We start from the raw sequence: 19,123 nt of genomic DNA, 5'->3' as shown, positions 1-19,123 counted from the left end.
ATTTTCTCTGAATACATCTGTCCACTCAGAACATAAACACAGTCCGATGGAATTAGTATATACATATCCAGTGTTTGATCCACTAAATGTGAAATGGAATGTTGATTCTCTTGATGTTCGACACAGAGATCCAGATATCTGGTTGAATGCCTTGCGGAATATGGAACGAGCATGGCTGCGTAGAAAGAAGCTATACGACAAAAACAGAGTAATGTCATCATATCGAGTGGGAGATAAATTATTAATTAAGTCCCAATTCCAATCTTCCCTTGCAGATAAAGTTACGAAAAGCTTATGTCATCGATGGCTAGGGCCATACACTGTTATTAAGCTGTTAACGAAAAATACAGTCCAGGTACAAAATGATTCGGACGAGCGTGATATTAGGAAATGTCACGTCTCTTTAACAAAGAAATTTAGGGTACCACGATCATAAAGATATGTGTTTACAATTCTGTAAATTGTTATAGTGGGATAACTTAGTGTAAAAGTGATGGTATTGGTAGATATTTCTATATGAATACATCATAATTTCGTAGTTCATTTTTGCATATGTATATAGTAAAATCATTGATATCATTCTTGTATAAATGTTATTTATTTGTATTGTTCCGGAACTCAGTCATTAGGAATTGTAGTATGATTGTTATCATTTGTATGTTCCTAAGTTGTAAAAATTTAAATTAATGTGTGCACATATACTAAATTACTTTTATTTTCAGGAATAACAAAGACCTTAATGTAAATTGGAAGATGTAAAGTCGCTGATTCGACTATTCCATAATTATGTATTTGGCCTTATTATGTGGATGTTATGGAATGAATGAGCTCATCACTCTCATAATTTATCATCTAGTCATTGAGAAATTGGAAATATCTGAAGAAATCTACCATCAAGATAACTATTAATACTCACACATATATAGATTTGAAATAAATGAAAGAATTAAATTTGTCAACTGTTAATAAGACAAATATATATGCATATATTTGAAGTTATATATGATGATAAAATTCTATATATTTATGTTACATATTATTCAGCTTATTATTTATTGTAAAATAGGAGATCAATATATATATATATATATATATGTATGTATAGAGCAGATTTTGTATAATTTTGGATATGTAGTTTGGTTATGTATTTATAATTTATGAATGTATATTGTTGTCATACAGTAAATTTTTATTACTTTACGTAGTTATTTGGGAATTTTCTTTAGTTCTATTCTGTTTAAGTTTTGCATTTAATTTTATTTAATTTCCTTTGGTTTTCTTATTTTGGGTTAGTTTATAGTAGTAAATAGTAATTAACAATTATTCGACAACAATATAATTTCATAATAGCATTTAGCTTTACAGGTTTCTATACATTAATGACATTAGACTTAAGAAACTAGATTATTATTATAAAAAAAATATGGCATTTTTTTTAAATGGACGAAGGGATGTGTGTAACGGTTAGAGATCTAAATCTCTATTCCGTAGTTTAAAAAAAAAAGGGGAAAGGTCTCTCGAGAGTCCGGATAATTTGGTTTAGTTTCCTACCCTGTAGTGCTTTCAGCTACTGTCGAGAGGAAGCTTAGTATCGTTCTCCGTATGCTTGGTTGTCAGCGCCAACGGTCATTTTTGGAACTACTCGTTCTACGTTTGAATAGCTCCGGGTTGGGCTAAATATAATAGTTCGGAATTGCTAAGGTGCAACATCACCTAATAAGTGAAGTAAAAATCGACGGAGAAAATGTCTTTACAATGTTTGAAAATTCCAAGTATAATTAATCGTGAAGTTATTACCAGAATTGTTATATAGAGCAAATCCTAATATGAAGTTAATATATATATATATATTTTATTGTGAAGTGTGTTTGAGTAAGAAAAAGGATTTGGAAGTAAGTTTCATTACTAGTGACCATTTTGATTGTGATCAACATGTGATAATCGGTCATTTAAGGTGGTGTATTTCGTTATTGAATTTTGGAAGATCTCCTATTATTCAATTTATACAGTAAATTGGTAAGTTCTTTAAATATATATATATTTAACGTTAATATTTTTGTATCTATTTTGAAGATTGTTGTAATTCTATTCCTATCAGTTGTATCGAAAAGTCACTTGCTTAGATTTTTGTATTCAACTCTATTTGACCATATATAAATCATACAGAAAGAATTACCTTCTTTTCTTATATAATTAATCATTATATAAACCTTAGCACATTTATATTTGACATTTTGAACTTTAGATGAGTAATTATTTACTTTTCTATGTGATATAAGTTCACGTCATTTTTAAAATAATAATACTAAAAATAATTCTCTCGGATTTTGCTGAGCTAGATTCCTATTCTGAACAATTATCCTGAATTAAAGGACCTGAAGCTAATATTCTATTCTGTGCAACTGCATTTTTGTTTAGAATTTTTTATTTGCTAATGTGCGTTACAGTGGAAATAGATTTTGTGAATATCGTTTCTTTCTATTTATCTTCCAAGCCTGAAAACAATCGAAAGCATACACAGTAAAAAATGGTTGTGTTAATTCAACTCAATTTTAACACAGGGCAGTGGTTCCAGGGTGACTACCATTATGCGGTGTTAGTTCAACACAGACCCCGCGGTGTTGGCGTTTAACAAAGAGGGTGTGTTACGTTTTTATCACACAATTAGTGTTGAGCGGTGTTAAATTCGGATCTGTGTTAGTATTTTCGGTGTTGATTCCATACCATATCAGGGCCGGTAGTGTGGAGAAAAATGTTGAGTGTTACTTGTGGTGGTGTTGCACCAACACGAAGAAAATAACACAGTGTGTAGTGTGTTAATTATTTTGTGTTAATATTACACCACGTCAAGTATCAATATAGCACAGTCTCTGGTTACTACAACATCATTTTCCTATTATCTCAACACACAATATGTATCATAATTCAAGGTCAAAGCCGTGTAAGTAACACCGTTTTGGTGTTAATTCACCACTCCCTCTGTTAAAATGCAAGGTAAGACCACCAGATTAACACCATTTTTGGTGTTAGTTCGACTCCACTTTTGTGTTACTGCGATACCTATTTCGGTGTTGAAATAACTCTGTGTGTGGTGTTGATATAACCGTTTTTCTGTGTTGGAAAACCATGTGGTGTGCATGCTTACGCTTACGGAAGATTCTAATTTTAAAATAAGAATAGCAACACTTCATATAGAAAATCTTCATAAAAATCTTTGTCGTTCTCCCCAGCATTTATTGTGAAGTATTTCTTGATAGTGCGAAACACAACCTTCACCAACATCTTGTTCAAGAATGATAGGAAACTCTTACCTATATCCTTATAATATGTTTGCCTCTTAATTGTGATTCTACTTTTCTCCGCCATTTTTGAAGCATTGTCCCCGGTGTTAACTGGTGAGATCTAGTGCAGTGCAGAAGTGACACAGTAATACGATGTTGTTTCTCGCTGTTGACATATTTCTTCAGAAACATTATTTAAAACAATTGAAAAAACATCGCGGGTTGCATGCTGAAATTTTACGAATAGCTGGATTTGTTTAAGTATTTATTTCTACTGTGTTTGTTTGTAGCTTCAATTCATAAGCCTTTATGTCCAACATATTCGGCAATCACGCAGGAAACAACACCGAAGATTCTACACTTGTGTTAATTTAACACACAAGCTGTGTCATTTCAACTACCGGCATTTGACATACAACTCCAAATGGAGAGTGAGTTGTTCTAACCACTTGTTTATGTTATATTTTAACACAATCGTGTTAACCCATAGGCATGTCGTTGAAATAACACAACGATTTTTTTACAGTGCAAGTATATTGATACGATAGGTTTATAGAAAGCTTAAATTATTTTGGGGGGCTCAAATTAGTTTTTATTGTAATAAGCAAAAGCGAGAGGTTTTTATTTTATGCTGCAAACTCTATACGTATTTTACACTAAAATTGAACATTTTTCAATTTATTATTATTATTTAAGATGACACATGAATGTGAAATTAAACATAAGTAATAAGAAATGGTAAACGAGATTTGTATAAATTAAAATGGTTTTAGTTTGACTTTGGTACTTCCTATGACGTGGTATACAGTAACTCAAAACATGTGCTTTCGAATGATATAGTCCCTCTCGAGACAAAGGGGCGTATCTCATTTTCTTAACTTTTCCAGGAGACAAATTTAAACACTTTCTCATTGTTTATCGTCTGCTTTTAAAATTTAGTTTGATCTCGTAAGTTATATACCTAAATGAAGGATATCAAACGAAATTTAAAAAAAAAGACGATAAATAATGAGAAAGTATTTAAATTTGTCTCCTGGAAAAGTTAAGGAAATGAGATACGCCCCTTTGTCTCGAGAGGGACCATATGTGGAGATAGAATATATTCTTGGGACTTTTAATGGAGTGCACAAAACCGCTTCTGGGTACATATTACCGTTTTCACTCTTTAACAAATAATGTCAAAGCCATAAGTTATTGATTTTTGCCACTTTTAGTTTTAGTACAGAGATTAGAGTGGAAATTGAATATATACGGTACTTGGAGCGTTTATATGATTGCAGAAAACTGCTTTTTGCTATTTATTATGGTTTTTATTCTAAGACGATCAACGTTGAAGCTGAAACTCGCTGATAATGCTACTTCCGGTATGAATACACGGTTAAGAGAGAAAATGGTACCTATTCTTAAAAAGCTAAATTGATTCCGAAAACCCGCTTTTCACTGTTTGTTATCTTGTTTACTTTACGTAGATCAATACTGAAACCGGAAGTTGTAATGGATTTCCACCATTTCCGATTCTAAAATAATGTTTCTATTTATTTTGTAATAACTTATTTATTTTGTAATAATTTATGTAAGTTTTATAAAATAAATAGAAATATTATTTAAAACGTAGTAAACGAGGAACAGAGACAGCATGATAAGTCATCAATTACCGTTGAGTTCATTTTTCTAGTCGTTGCCTTAATCTAGATTTTTGAGTAATTCAAATTCTGGTCACACTGTAATTTCTATGGATGGCAACACTGAAAATTCTTCCAATTCGTATTTTCTGGTGTAGAATAACATTACCTATTATTGTGGTAAGTTACATTTTATTACCTCTTTCCACTTACGAAAAACGGGCAAAAGAAAAAATATTAGTTTTTCAAAAATATTTAGTAGTCTGCCGCCTTAAGGATGGACATCTAGTGTATTATTAGTATGTTTAAGCGATTCCAGAAAATCGGTTCTCTCTATATATACACTACTGTTTCTGAGCGATCACCGTTAAAACCGGAAGTGGTTAATTACTACCACTTCAGGTTTGAATATTGGCTCCAGAAACGAAGTCGATTCCTAACTTCTGACCCTCTGTATTCTGTCCGAATTTGGTGATGATTGGTTATGTAGTTCTCAGGATTTTTTGTCTTCCGTACGGACGGACGGACGGACAGTGTAAATATGTAAACGGGTTTTAGTAAGCCAAACTCATTAACAATGATCTAAATTCTGCAATAGTAATATTAATAGTCATTAAATAAACGAATTTTATGTTTTTATTCATACTTTATTTGATATTGACTTTTAGGCATTATCTACCAATACTTTTTTGATAGTTGAGACCGAGCGGAAGTGAGCGCCATCCGAATTGAGAGAAGTGAGCCCGACCGGTATTTCATTTTTTATTTCTTTTAATTAATAGCATCTACTTCCCTTGCTTTGGTAGGCTTCTTACTGTTTTATCTATGGCAGGACAACTTGCCTCCTGCTTTTTCCCTTTCTCTAATATTTCCTTAATTCCTTTGTCTCTTTTCTTCTTTCGGCTCGTTATAGTATAGCAACTTAAGTTAAGGTATTTTTAGCATGGTATATGAAAACTCAACCAATATACATTTTATTTTTTTATTATTTTTAAGATAAATGAGCTTGAGTGGGAGTGAGCGCGAGCCTAATTTAAAGAAGTGAGGTCATGCGCGTGTATGAGCCTAAGAGCCGCGGTGGCTCAATGGTAGAGCGTTTATCTCTGGTGCGTGGGATCCCTGATTCGATCCCAACCAGCGCCAAGTGAAGTTTGTAGTAGATAAACACCATGTGCGTGGGTTTTCTCAGACTTCTATCGTTTCGTCTCACTTACTTCATTCCTCCATTATCGTCCATCTCATCGTCACCGTCTTCCTTAGTCTCGTTGCATAATTGTGGAACGTTAAAAGCAATAAAAAATGAAGGAAGCTCAAAATGTTAACTAAAAAAAATATATTACATAAAGGAAATGTATTTTACAATTATTGCTCCAAATTTAGCATTTCAGTAATCTTACGAGTCTTAATTTACTTACACTAATAGTAAGATAGGGATAAGAATGACATTTAGATGGCTTTGGTATTTATGGAATTAAAAATTCTGGTTTTATGGAGTTAATAATTCTTCCACTAGTATCTTTATGAATTGCAATATATATTCTTTTAATATATTCCAGGTGTTGTAGGTTACAATTACGAGAAAACATTGAAAAAGAAGTACATATTTCTAAACATATGTACAAAACACTGAGATTTTACTTTTCAAAAAGAATTATACGAAATATATGAATCCTAAGTATCGGAATTATGTGATTTTTGGATATCCATATTCGATATGACGTATTAACTTTCTCATATTTACAGATGGGATTTCATTATTCTACTATTAACAGTGATGGAAATTTTCTGGAAAATTGATTCATGAAAACATACTCCACTTATTCCTACATCGTCGTTTAGCCATGATGTGAGGTGGAAAATTTTCCGTTCTTAAATATCATTGATCAAGTAACAATTCCTCACTATTCATAAAATTGATTGAAATCATGTATAGAAATGTTAAAAAGCGAAACATCGTTTAAAGACTGAAAATTTTCATGGCTCAGACAATTTTCAGTACTATGTAGGAACAAGTGAAACAATTTTTCATGAACCGAAAAATTGTCTGTTCTGTAAAGTAATGAAAATTTTCCGGAAAACTTTGAAACGGAAAATTTTCCGATTCATAAAAACATACTCCACTTATTCCTACATCGTTTTTTAGCCGTGATGTGAGGTGAAAAATTTTCTTCTATAATTTTCTGGAAAATTTTCCGTTCTTAACAAATATCAGTGATCAGGTAACAATTCCTCAGTATTCATAAAATTGATTGAAATCATGAATAGAAATGTTAAAAAGTGAAAAAATCGTTTAAAGAATCTGAAAATTTTCATGGCTCAGACAATTTTCCGTACTATGTAGGAACAAGTGAAACAATTTTTCACGAATCGAAATATTTTCTGTCTTGTATGGAAAAATTGAAGAACTTTTTATGAGTCGGAAAATTTTCATCATTTTGAAGCAAAAAGTAAAACAACATTTTGTTAATCGGAAATTTTTATTGCTGTTTAGAAACAAGTGAAAGGAATTTTCATGAATCGGAAAATTTTCATGACGATGTAGAAACAAATGAAAAATCTTTTTATAATCCGGACAATTTTGGATATTACGTATAAGGATGTTTGGTGGAAAATTTTCCACTATATTTAACTGCACATTCAGCTATAAAACTCAATTCCTGTAGAGGAAAGTTAGACAGCAACAAATTGTCATCCAATTAGCTTTCGGAAACCAAAAAATTTTCTAATATTTCAAGTTGGGAAGTAAAAATATACAGTGTTTCTTTCTCTCTCTCTCTCTCTCTGTCTCTGTCTCTCTCTCCCTGTGTGTGTGTGTGTGTGTGTGTGTGTGTGTGTGTGTGTGTGTGTAAAGTACAGGAAACATACATCGAGTTCGTAGAGAACAAATATCCCATTCCAATATTTAAAATGTAACAAGAAATTGAAAAGAAACTTTTATGAATTTATCAATGTCAGAAACAGAAAATTCCACTATTTCTTCACATGTAGGCTTGCCTATGTAATGAAATAACTACATTAAAGTTCCTTATGAAGATTATTTTTGTAACAGAAAATAAGAAAAAAAATAATTGTATTGTGTTTGACACTCGTAAATCATAATTTCAATATTGGAATTTTGTATGATCAACGTTAGAGCAGATATTTGTATTGTAAAACTACCATTATTATGTATAAAAATGTATTAGAAATAATGACGATTCGATAGAACAAGTACATATATAATCACTCCATCACGAAAAAGGCTACCTGATAAACTGTTTTCCTTACATGTTTCTAGAATGCCAACAATTCCCAGGTATGAAAATAGGACATAACTCTTGTAGTGCCTATGTTTCCTGTTCGAAGCTCCTAAATATCCACAGTCTACTAATACCGAAGCTATAGGGAGTCACGATTGTCCATTGGTAGAGCGCTTACATCTGGTTTTAAGAGTCCAAGGTTTGATCCCTGACCATGTGAATTCGTGTCGGACAACATTGAGAAATAAAAAAAGAAAAGCACAAATACATTCAAATATGCAAGGTTAGAATTGGGAAAACAAACGATAGGATAGCATCAGAACATCGGACTTTTTTGAACACACAATTTTAAATAAAAACATTTGGAAAGCCTTTATCTCTGATCATTTACTGTACACTATGAGAGTAATCACAGAAGAAGATACAGACATTACAATGGATTATCTTTTAAATGGCATACAAAGTGGCATACTAGTAATTCAACAAGACAGATTATTATCAAATAAATTTGAACAACGGATTAAAACCTATCAAAACAGTAATTCTGTCATTTAATTGTTAACTTCTTCCACAAGATATTAAAACCTATTATTTAAGATTCCTGGTTATTATATACATTCCATCAATCAGACAGTGTATCAATTCCTGCTTCAAGTCAGGACATTAAAGCCCAATTGTAGACGGAAAAAACTATTATACAAACATTGTGAGTCTCGTCACAATTCAGAAACTGTAATAATCCTCTAAAATGTCTCAAATTTGGGTTAGAACATTCAGCAGATAGCAAAGACTTCCTTGAATGTATATATGAGAAGCTGTACTTTTTACATAATCTAATGAACATATTCTCCCCAGATATAATATTACTACAGTGAACTTGTTTAATGTCAGAATTCCTCTTAGAATTAAAAATTACAATGTAATTAATCAAATCAGCAACATGGCTATAGAGGAATTGTCACCTGCATTAACAATTCATTATCTTATAACACTCTCACTCTCAACATAAATTATTTTCGTACTAGTATGCAAATGAATGTGGGTAATATCAAAAACTGAAATCTATATGTTCCATCAAATATAGAACGTAATAGCATTATTTAGAACCAAATTTTTCTAAACATTCATAAAATTCATTACACAGGAGCACATTTTAACATAAATTCATTCTTATGGGATTATGATAGAACTGAAAACGCAGAAGAAGACCTATTAGAAGCTTTGTTCTCTCTTCTTATGTTTCCTTAATGGTGAATATCCGACGATAATTTCAGTCAATGGATACAATGCACCTGATTTAACGTTAAGTAGAAATAAACATTTTGTTGAATAAGAATGGAATACTTTTTTCAATAAACGTGACAGTGATTATTGAAATTTCATTCAATGGTGGAATGCATGGAAATTGCAGTCATTTGGCATTCAAGGAGTTTCTAAAGAAATAAAAAAAGGTATTTTCTTTAACTATCTAGCAAGTAAAGCCGGAGCTAAATCGATGATCAATGACATCAGAAGGAAAAGCTGGAAGGGATTTTGTAACAGCACCTATATATTTAAAAGATATCTCATGCATAGGTCCGTTTCACCAATATTTAACTCTTCCTTATGTTAACAATGGCAGATAAGCAATTCAATAATTTGTTCGGTGAAAATAATCAGGAATTAGACAAGCCTTTTTCTATGCACAACTGGAAATAGTACTGACATAAATTGAGGAAAATAATACACAAGGTATGTATGGCATCAGTTACCTTCATTTTAAAAATCTTCCGAAGGCTGGTTTGAACAAATCACAAAATTATTTTATTATGTGTGGAATAGATCTAACGTAGTAAAAGATTGAAAGGAGGTTCTTATTATACCCATACCAAAAGCCAATAAATCAATGAGATTTGCAGAAAACTTTACATCAATTGTTTTATTACTCTGCGTATATAAAAGTTTTGAAAATTTTATCATAAACAGATTAAATTGGTTCTTGGAACATAATGAGATCTCTCCAAACAATATTGCGGGATTTTTAGGAAGAGAATCTGTATCTTTGATGCATTAGCATCACGCAGGACTTTCATTCAATCTTCCATACAAAAAAAAAAAAAAAAAAAAATGGTACCAACATTAATATTAAAAGAGTATAGAAGTTGGTTAATTTAGATCTGTTGACACAAAAAATATTCAAACTCAATATTCCGAGTAAAATGATTCGAGTAGTTCACAATGTAATAATAATCAGCAACATATATATTAAAAATAACACTACTCACAATAGTTTTCGAACAACTTCAGTGGTCTTCTTGAAGGGAACAAATTCACTCTGATTTTATTTAACATATACATTCTTAATTTAATTCTCCAATTTAAAGATCAAATTCAAATATTATGTTTCGTTGATGATATACTTATCAGTACTATTACAGTAATACTGGTAAAGGTAAGGAAAATAGTTACAGCAAATTTTTAACTGGCCGAATAATAATAGTTTTGAACTTAACTGGGATAAAACGAAGTTCATAAATTTTCAAGAAGGAAAAATATACCATAGGCATAAAATAGTTAATGAACAAAATCTAAAATATCTAAGTTTGCATATTAATCAAAAATTAAATTGAAATTCCTCTCTAAATTATCTAGTTACAGAATTAGGAAAATTCTATAAATTATTCAGCAGCTTATCAGCGAAAAGATGGAGCATCAAATCTAATATATTGATAATAACAGCAAAATGTTATATTTGGTATACTATTTGCAATCAATCTGAAGTATTTGTACACTAAATTTGAACAATTATAGAATGAGATGCACAAAATTATATTTTCTCTACCTTCTTTCTGTCTCAAAAGAAGCCTTATTACATGAACTTAAAATATTTCCTATTTCAATATTGATTCAAAAACAAATAAGTAACTTCATCTTATGAAGCCGTTGTAGAATTAATTTACCAATCGTACTAAAACTTCAAAGTATCTTGGATTTAATAAATCAAAAGAAAACTCCATACAATAATAACAATCCTTGGATAGTCAAAATTTATACAAACCATCTATTTTTAAACCCATTCGTACATAAAATTTCGCCTATTGCATGTTTTGTATGGGATTATAATGTCAATTGAGCTCAATTAAAGGAATTATCCCAAATTATATTAAAATGGAAAATAAATCATTACTCAATGAGATATATATTCGATATGTAAATACTAAATTCAAGAAATTAAAAGAACGAGCAGTATGACTCCATATAGATGCTTCAAAGTGTCCGGACTCATATGTTGACACAGCAATCTTTATACCAACCACAATTTCAATTTTGAAAGTTAAATTACCAGTATCCACATCTATATATGAGAATAAGGTTTTTGCATATAACAAGGACTATTATGTATAAAGAAAAATGAAATCGTATCCTCCTGTATATGTTTAAATTCCTTCAGTGTATTACAATCATTATCAAATACTAGCTGAAATATGAAGGAGTCCTCGTTAATTCTTAATTTAAAACAATATATAATAATCTCATACTTAAGAACTATGGTATACAATTCCTGTTTGTAAGGTCATATGTGGACAAAGGAAATAATATAATAGATTTGGCTCCTAAAAATTATGTCAAGAAGAGAAACCATAACTATTAAAAATTCCTTCTCGCAATTATAAGTATACATTTTTGAAGACATTTAACCAAAATATATCAAAGTCGAAAAGTGGTAATCGCTCTGAATCTGGGAAATTCTTAGTCTATAGCGGCCAATAGAAAGCTAAGGCCTTGAGACACTATTAAAAATAGGTCTGGAACAGTAATTGTTAAATCCTATTTTATATAGCTATAACTTCATTGAAATGTTTTGAAATAAGAATCCACATATTACTATTGGGGGTGAGAAATGTATAGGCACGTTCTTGGTTTTGGCTTTTATTCAGTACAACAGCTTATTGCCGATTGTAATTGGAAAGTGATCAAAATGGTCATATTCTTTTTCAAAGTACAGGAACTCAATTTTAATTGTATGACAAACGCTCTCTTCAATATGTGACAAACAAGGATACATAATGTTCAACGATATATATATATATATATATAACCAAAATTTATCTAATAAATATAATTATATTCACAATTACTAAATCACATATAACAGTTCAACATTTTAAACAGAATGTCAATATTTCAATTAAATATTCCTCATCATCAAAGGAAAAGAAACTGAAGAAGATTTCCATTTCCGTTGAAACAAAATCATCCAGGTCATAGGCTACACAAGTGTTTTACTTCAGCCATCATATCCCTTCTAGCACTTATACACGTGAAGAAGTGAAGTATTATGGATTAGAAGACGTTTTCAAAATCAAGGTAATATTACTTTGCGGGATAACTGGCATATCGAATGTATTAGATGAAACTTCATAAATGTTTTCAGAATGCTGTAATAAATAAAAATTAAATTTATGTTGGTAATAAAAGAATATAATTCAGTTATCCATTTCATAAAATTAACATTATGGCATTTACTGTATTATTCCTAATATAATATTTCAATAAAGATATAGCAAGATTTAAGGTGAAAATTAAAAGTATAAATATTTTTGTTAAATCGAACTAATAGTATATAGTATATTAAGCTAATAGTAGAATTTAATATAATTGTTATATCGCTGGATATTGAAGATTAGCGCACATTGGGAAGTTAGGAGAATATTGCCTCCCCTTGAGAGATTGGCCATTGAAATCAAGTTATGTTTATAGAATGCTTTAAGTATAATGAAGATTTCTGTGATATGATGGCACTACAAAATTTTTTGGCATTACGTTTCTTGCTTTAGTACATGGATTTATTCATTCTAGGTAGTTTAGCACTTGGTGTATACACAGATAATTTCTTGGGATATTCTTAATATACTGCAGATTCATATATCCCCAACTTTAAATAAATATTTTTAGTGAAATTTTCTTCAAAAAGAGAAAGAAGAATAAATCGATTATTATAATAGATAATATTTGTTTGTTGGAATTTGCAGGCATACCCATACAGTTTGGAATTAGTAAGGGGGAAGACGAAGGATCAGTTGCTTTAACAATTCAGAGCATCACTACTGATAATTAAATTAAGTGTTAGCGATACTTCTACCATTCGATTCGATAGGTTTCTCTGTGTCTGTTTGTCCATCTATTTCACGATAACTATCGTAAAAGTTATCTAATTTTGACCGAACTTTGTCTGTTCCTTACTTCCCCGTGAAGAAATAACCTATTATTCGAACTTGCAATTCATTAAGTATAGTAGGTAAAATGGGGTAAAAGCACACCACGTTGAAAGTTTAAAGATGAGCATGGAAAACAATTTTCCAATATAAATCCCCTAAAAATTGCTCGATTATGACGAAACTTAACGTATATTTTCATTATAACACTATAAATATTTCCACAGCTTGGAGTTAAGATCTGCCAAGAATGACAAGGTAAATTTCCGTCTATTAATTCTAAAAATATATTCCACGATAATTCTTGTTAAAAAATGTTCTATTTTGTTGTATTATCTCGAACACTTTTTTTTAAGGCTTCCCAGTCTTCCTCTACAGAGGGAGTTAAAATCAGTAAACAATGAGCTAGTGTATTAACGTTCCCATCGCTTAGGATTACTTTTACAATTTCACGATAAATTTTCTAAAATTAATTAGACTGTAATATAATTTAATGCACATTTTATCTGACTTTTTCCCACAATTCCCGGTGTTTGGAGTTAAAATGTTATGTAACAAGAACGAGAGTCATGTTCAGACTCCTAATATGAGATCGATTGTCTCTTCTTCCCAATTAAAAAATAAATAAATAAATAAATAAATAAAACGTTCCACAATAATATCCATTACAAGTGCTGAATTTTGTCGTATTATGTCGTACATTTTCTTTTTATAGTCCGAGAGCCAATCATTGGGTTATATGCAATTTAGCGCATTAGGAAACTATTGTTATTGTGTTGTTTTAGTTTTACTAATAATATTATTCCCTTGAGTGTTTTATTCCAACTCACTAGGTGTTCAGGTAGTGACGTCATCAAAATGACACCTGAAAAAAAGCACGTGCTTCACGCCTAATTAGTGTTCTTTTGACAGTTAAAGACCGCTTAAATCCACGCTGGATAGTTTATTCTCCTGGTTTCGATATGAAACTAACCAACTAACTCTATGGCCTATGGAACTCGGAAGTTCAATGCCGCTTCACAAAAGCTCTTCATCCTTAGCCAACTGGATCCAGTTTCTACTTTGTATCCCCATCTCTGCGAGATCCATCTGAATATTGTCTTCCCATTTGCGTAGGTCTTCCTAATGGTCGTTTTCCGATTGGTCTTCCAGTCAAGACTTTGAAAGCGTTTTTACTTTCTTCCATCCTAGCTACATGACCTGCCCACCTAAGTCTCCTAGATTTGATGACCCTAACAATGTTTGCTAAGTCGTATCAATTATGTAGTTCCTCGTTATGAAGTTTCCGCCATTCCCCATTCCCGTTCTTCTTGGGTCCGAATATTCATCTCAGGATTTTGTTCTCAAATACTTTCAGTCTATGTTCTTCCCTCAGAGTAAGCAACCATGTTTCGCAACCATACAGAGCAACAGGCATGATTATCGTTTTATATATTTTAAGCTTCAAATTCTTCAACAGAATTCGCGACAAGAGAGTTTGAACTGAATAATAACACGAATTCCCTGCTTTTAGCATACATTTAATTTCTTCGCGAATATGATTTTCGTCTGTTAATATTGATCCTAGATATTTGAAATTATTCACTTTATCAAAAGTATAATTTAATATTTTAACGCAGGAGTTGGTCAAATATCCATTCCACTTCTTCGTAAAAACTGTCTTTTATATCGTCATCCTTATCTTCTGTTGAGGCATGTACATTTAAAACAATATTACACAACCAACCCTTAAGAGTAATAAAAGAAAGTACCCACTAACAAATTCAACTCGCTTAATTGCTGGTAATATTCGTTTATGAACAAAAAGCCCTATTCCTAATTGGTGATTTTTATTTCCTTCCCCATAAAAGAATATAAAATTTCCGAAATCCACAGTTTAATTTTCTTCCCATCTAACTTCCTGAACTCCTACTAGGTCCATCCTGTATTTCTCTAACTCACTCGTTACGGATTTTAACGCGCCTGCCCTATAAAGACTTCTAATATTCCATGTTCCAAATCTCATGTCCATTTTCTTTTGCTGAGGTCATGCTAAATTATCAGTCCTTGTCCGAGGTTTTTGTAAATGTTTCTAAACAAATGCTTTTTTTTTTTTTTTTTTTTTTTTACAGGATGAGGTTGTTAGCCTTACCCAAACCCACAAGCTGGAGGACCACACCTTGTAGTCTCTCCGCGACTGCTTATTCAGTATATTCACAGCTAATCTCTGTATCTAGAGGCCTTCTTCTCGATCCGTAACCTGAGGACGCGCCATGCCGTGGTGACAGGAACCCACGTTACACGGTTCGATATGAAAAATGTTTAATATTTATGTAAAGTAATAAATTCCAACGCTAGATAGCAGTACCGTCTCCATACATGCCTAATGTATTTTTTCCTTTACATGTAAAAGATAACAAACATTGTTCCTGTAAGTTCCAACGGATAAAGTTCTACATTTCAGAGAATAACACGTATTACTAGCTGCAGGTTACTGTAAAGCAGTGTTTATTCCAGACCTGTTTTGGGGGGGGGGGGGTCACTGCCCCCCGGAGCAGACCAAAATAATACATTTATAATATAATAATAAATAGAATAGTATGAGCAGTGCCCTCCCCCAGAATACTAAATGTGCTCCCCCGGAACATTATTTCTGAAAGAAGCACTGCTGTAAAGCATCTTGGATTTCTATTATGTTCATTGTTGATACTGCTTCTTGCATGTTCAATGAAACCTGAAACAGATTGTTTTGATAATGAATTAAACAGAAATTCAAAATTCTGAACAGATAGATAACCTGCAACTGATCATGAACTTTATTCTGTGAAATTTTGAGCTCGATTCGATTTGTACGGACATCTAGCTTGGAAATCACCATTTTACATTAACCTTAAAATAATGTTTATTTATCCCTAAGAAATCGCGAAAACATTGGTCAGAACTTTCAAAAAAAAAAAAAAAAAAAAAAAAAAATGAACGTAAGCATGCATATAAACTCAAGTATTATGTAAGAAACACACATTAAAATACACTTGCAATACAATAACAACTATTATTTTTTGTCATAGACCCACCCACGTGGGAGGTTCGCTGGGTCCAGACCCTGTGGAACTTAGTAACTCAACATATCACACACCTGGTGGAAGAGTGTTACAACTCAAAAATTGGCAATTGGCACTTATCATCGCTCAAAAGAGAAGAGAGAAAGAGAAGCGAACTCCACCTGGTGGTATTTTCGCATAAACAAAACTAAACATGTGAAACCCTTACATGGCATAAATACCAGTATGCCAGGGAGCGATTTTGATAGAATAACAAACTTTAAAAGTCATGTTCTCACAAATGAGCATTTTTTGGCTTGTAATAGTCTTCCACCGGGTGTGCGATATATTTGTATACTTTCTTCATAAAAGTATAATTGTTTAGCAGAGAAATTATTGATGTACCCTTGGTGTTACACTTCATTCGTATTTTTCGTAACTTATAAAAACAAGCTATAATTGTACCAGAAATCAGGACTTGGTTATTTATTAAGCAAAATGTAACAGGTAGCTTTAGTTTGAGAATGTAGGCCTATTTGAAAATGTGGTGGGGACACCTGTCTGGGTAGTTATCAACCACAGACATCTCGGTATCTCCAATTTTCTGTAGTTTTTATTGGAGCCCCAGATGATGTAGGCGAATGTTTTCTACTTAGACAATTTCACACATTTTATTATCGTGCGTACTTCTTTAACTGGTGATCTAAAAATACAGTAAAAGCTCCTTATTCGCGCTTCCTTCATTCGCGTTTTCACTATTCGCGGATTAAAAAAGTGCGACCCAATTTCTATATTCGCGGCTAAAGATTTCTTTATTCGCGGATCTAATCAGTACGTACATACATAATAATAAAAAGGATTCCAATAGGTATCCAACCCAATATCCTTTGTAAACGTCGTCAAATGGACTAATAAAATGTAAAATAGACCTTATTATAAGTTTGCCTAAAGTATGTTGTTAAATGATATCGCCGCTGTATTGGTTCGGACTTTGACATAAGCCGCCTTCGCCGCGATTGGTGTTTTTGAGAATGTAAACGAACAGAATGAAAGCAACCTTATTACTCAATGAATAAAGTATATTTTTAAATGCCGCCACATTATTAGATGTTCCGTCCTTTGGTAAGAGCCGCTTTGCGTGTTTTATTGTTTCGTCTTTCCATTCGTTACAAAAATTGTGATCAAGTAACACGTCTCTACCGCTGTCTTCCTAATTTATACAGTAATGTCTAAAAAAAATGAGAAACGAGTTTCGACACGAAAAAAATCTGTGTTACCGCTTAAAGTGAAAATAGAAATGCTTGATCGTTTACGCCTTGGATAGTCGTTTGCATTCATATCACGCTCATTCAATGTCAACGAATCAACTGTAAGATCGATAAAAAAATCCGAAGATAAAATAAGGTCGTCTGTAGCTTCAACTTCACTGTCAGCGAAAATTGTTCGTGATCCAGCAATAGAAAAAATGGAAGTGGCGTTGTCATTATGGTCGAAGACCGCAACCAAAAAAGAGTGCCCATGAGTGGTCCAAGGTCCGGGAGAAGGCAAAGCGTCTTTACGCTCATTTTAAAGAACCTGGTGGTAGTTGTAGTGGTGAATGTACAGATGGAGGATTTCAAGCATCGGAAGATTGGTTCAATAAATTTAAGGTGAGAGAATCATTGAATAACATTAAAATCGTTGGAGAAGCTGTATCTGCAAACACTGCTGCAGCAGAACGATATCCAGAAGAATTTGCAAACTTAGTAGCTGATGGAGGATACAAACCTGAGCAAGTATTTAATGCAGACGAAACTGCACTGTTTTGGAAGAGAATGCCAAACAAAACATTCATTTCTAAAAGCGAAAAGTCTGCTCGGATTTAAGGCAGGAAAGGATAGAGTTACACTGCTGCTATGTTCTAATGCATCTGGAGATTGTGTCATTAAACCATTGATGCTTTACAGATCGTTAAATCCTCGTGCTTTAAAAAATCAAAACAAGGACTACCTGGCAGTGTTTTGGCGTGCTAATAAGAAAGCGTGGATTACAAGCGCTATTTTTTGTGACTGTTTTCGGAATTGTTTTCTTTCTGAAGTTGAAACTTATTTTAAAAAACAGACTTTAGACTTTAAAGCAGTTCTAGTTTTGGACAATGCACCAGGTCATCCTCGCGAACTTGAAGCTATGCATCCAAATATAAAAGTGACATTTTTACCTCCCAATACGACGGCTTTGCTTTAACCTATGGACCAAGGAATAATCCAGGCCTTTAAGCTCTATTACATTAGATGAACCTTCAAAATCCTATTGGATAATATGGAATGTACTCCTGATATGAATGTTATGGAATGTTGGAAGAAATTTTACATAGCAAAATGCATCATAAACATAAAAGAATCATTGGAAGAACTGAAGCCACACACATTGAAGTCATGCTGGAAAAAACTGTGGCCTGCTATGACTGCGGAACATGACGAAGAATGTGTGCAAATTCAAACTTTGACTGCAAACATAGCCAAAATTGCGAATGGAATAGGACGAGATGGGTTGGAACAGATAGAATCAAGTGACATTCAGGAATTGCTTGAATCGCAACATGAAGATTTGACTGAAACCGACTTGGAGGAAATGTTAAATTCACAGCCCATTGAAGAAGAGGCTTCAACAAGCACTGGAAACGTGACATTTAATTGGAAAAATTTTAGTGAAGGTTTAAGAATGACAAATGAGCTTTGTGATTTCTTTATGAAAATTGATCCGTCTATGGAACGGTCTTATTTTTAA

This window comes from Thermobia domestica, chromosome 8 (assembly GCF_964235325.1).
Source record: "Thermobia domestica chromosome 8, izTheDome1.hap1.1, whole genome shotgun sequence".
In the NCBI taxonomy this organism is placed as follows: Eukaryota; Metazoa; Arthropoda; class Insecta; order Zygentoma; family Lepismatidae; genus Thermobia; species Thermobia domestica.
This window is presented reverse-complemented; position numbering follows the sequence as displayed.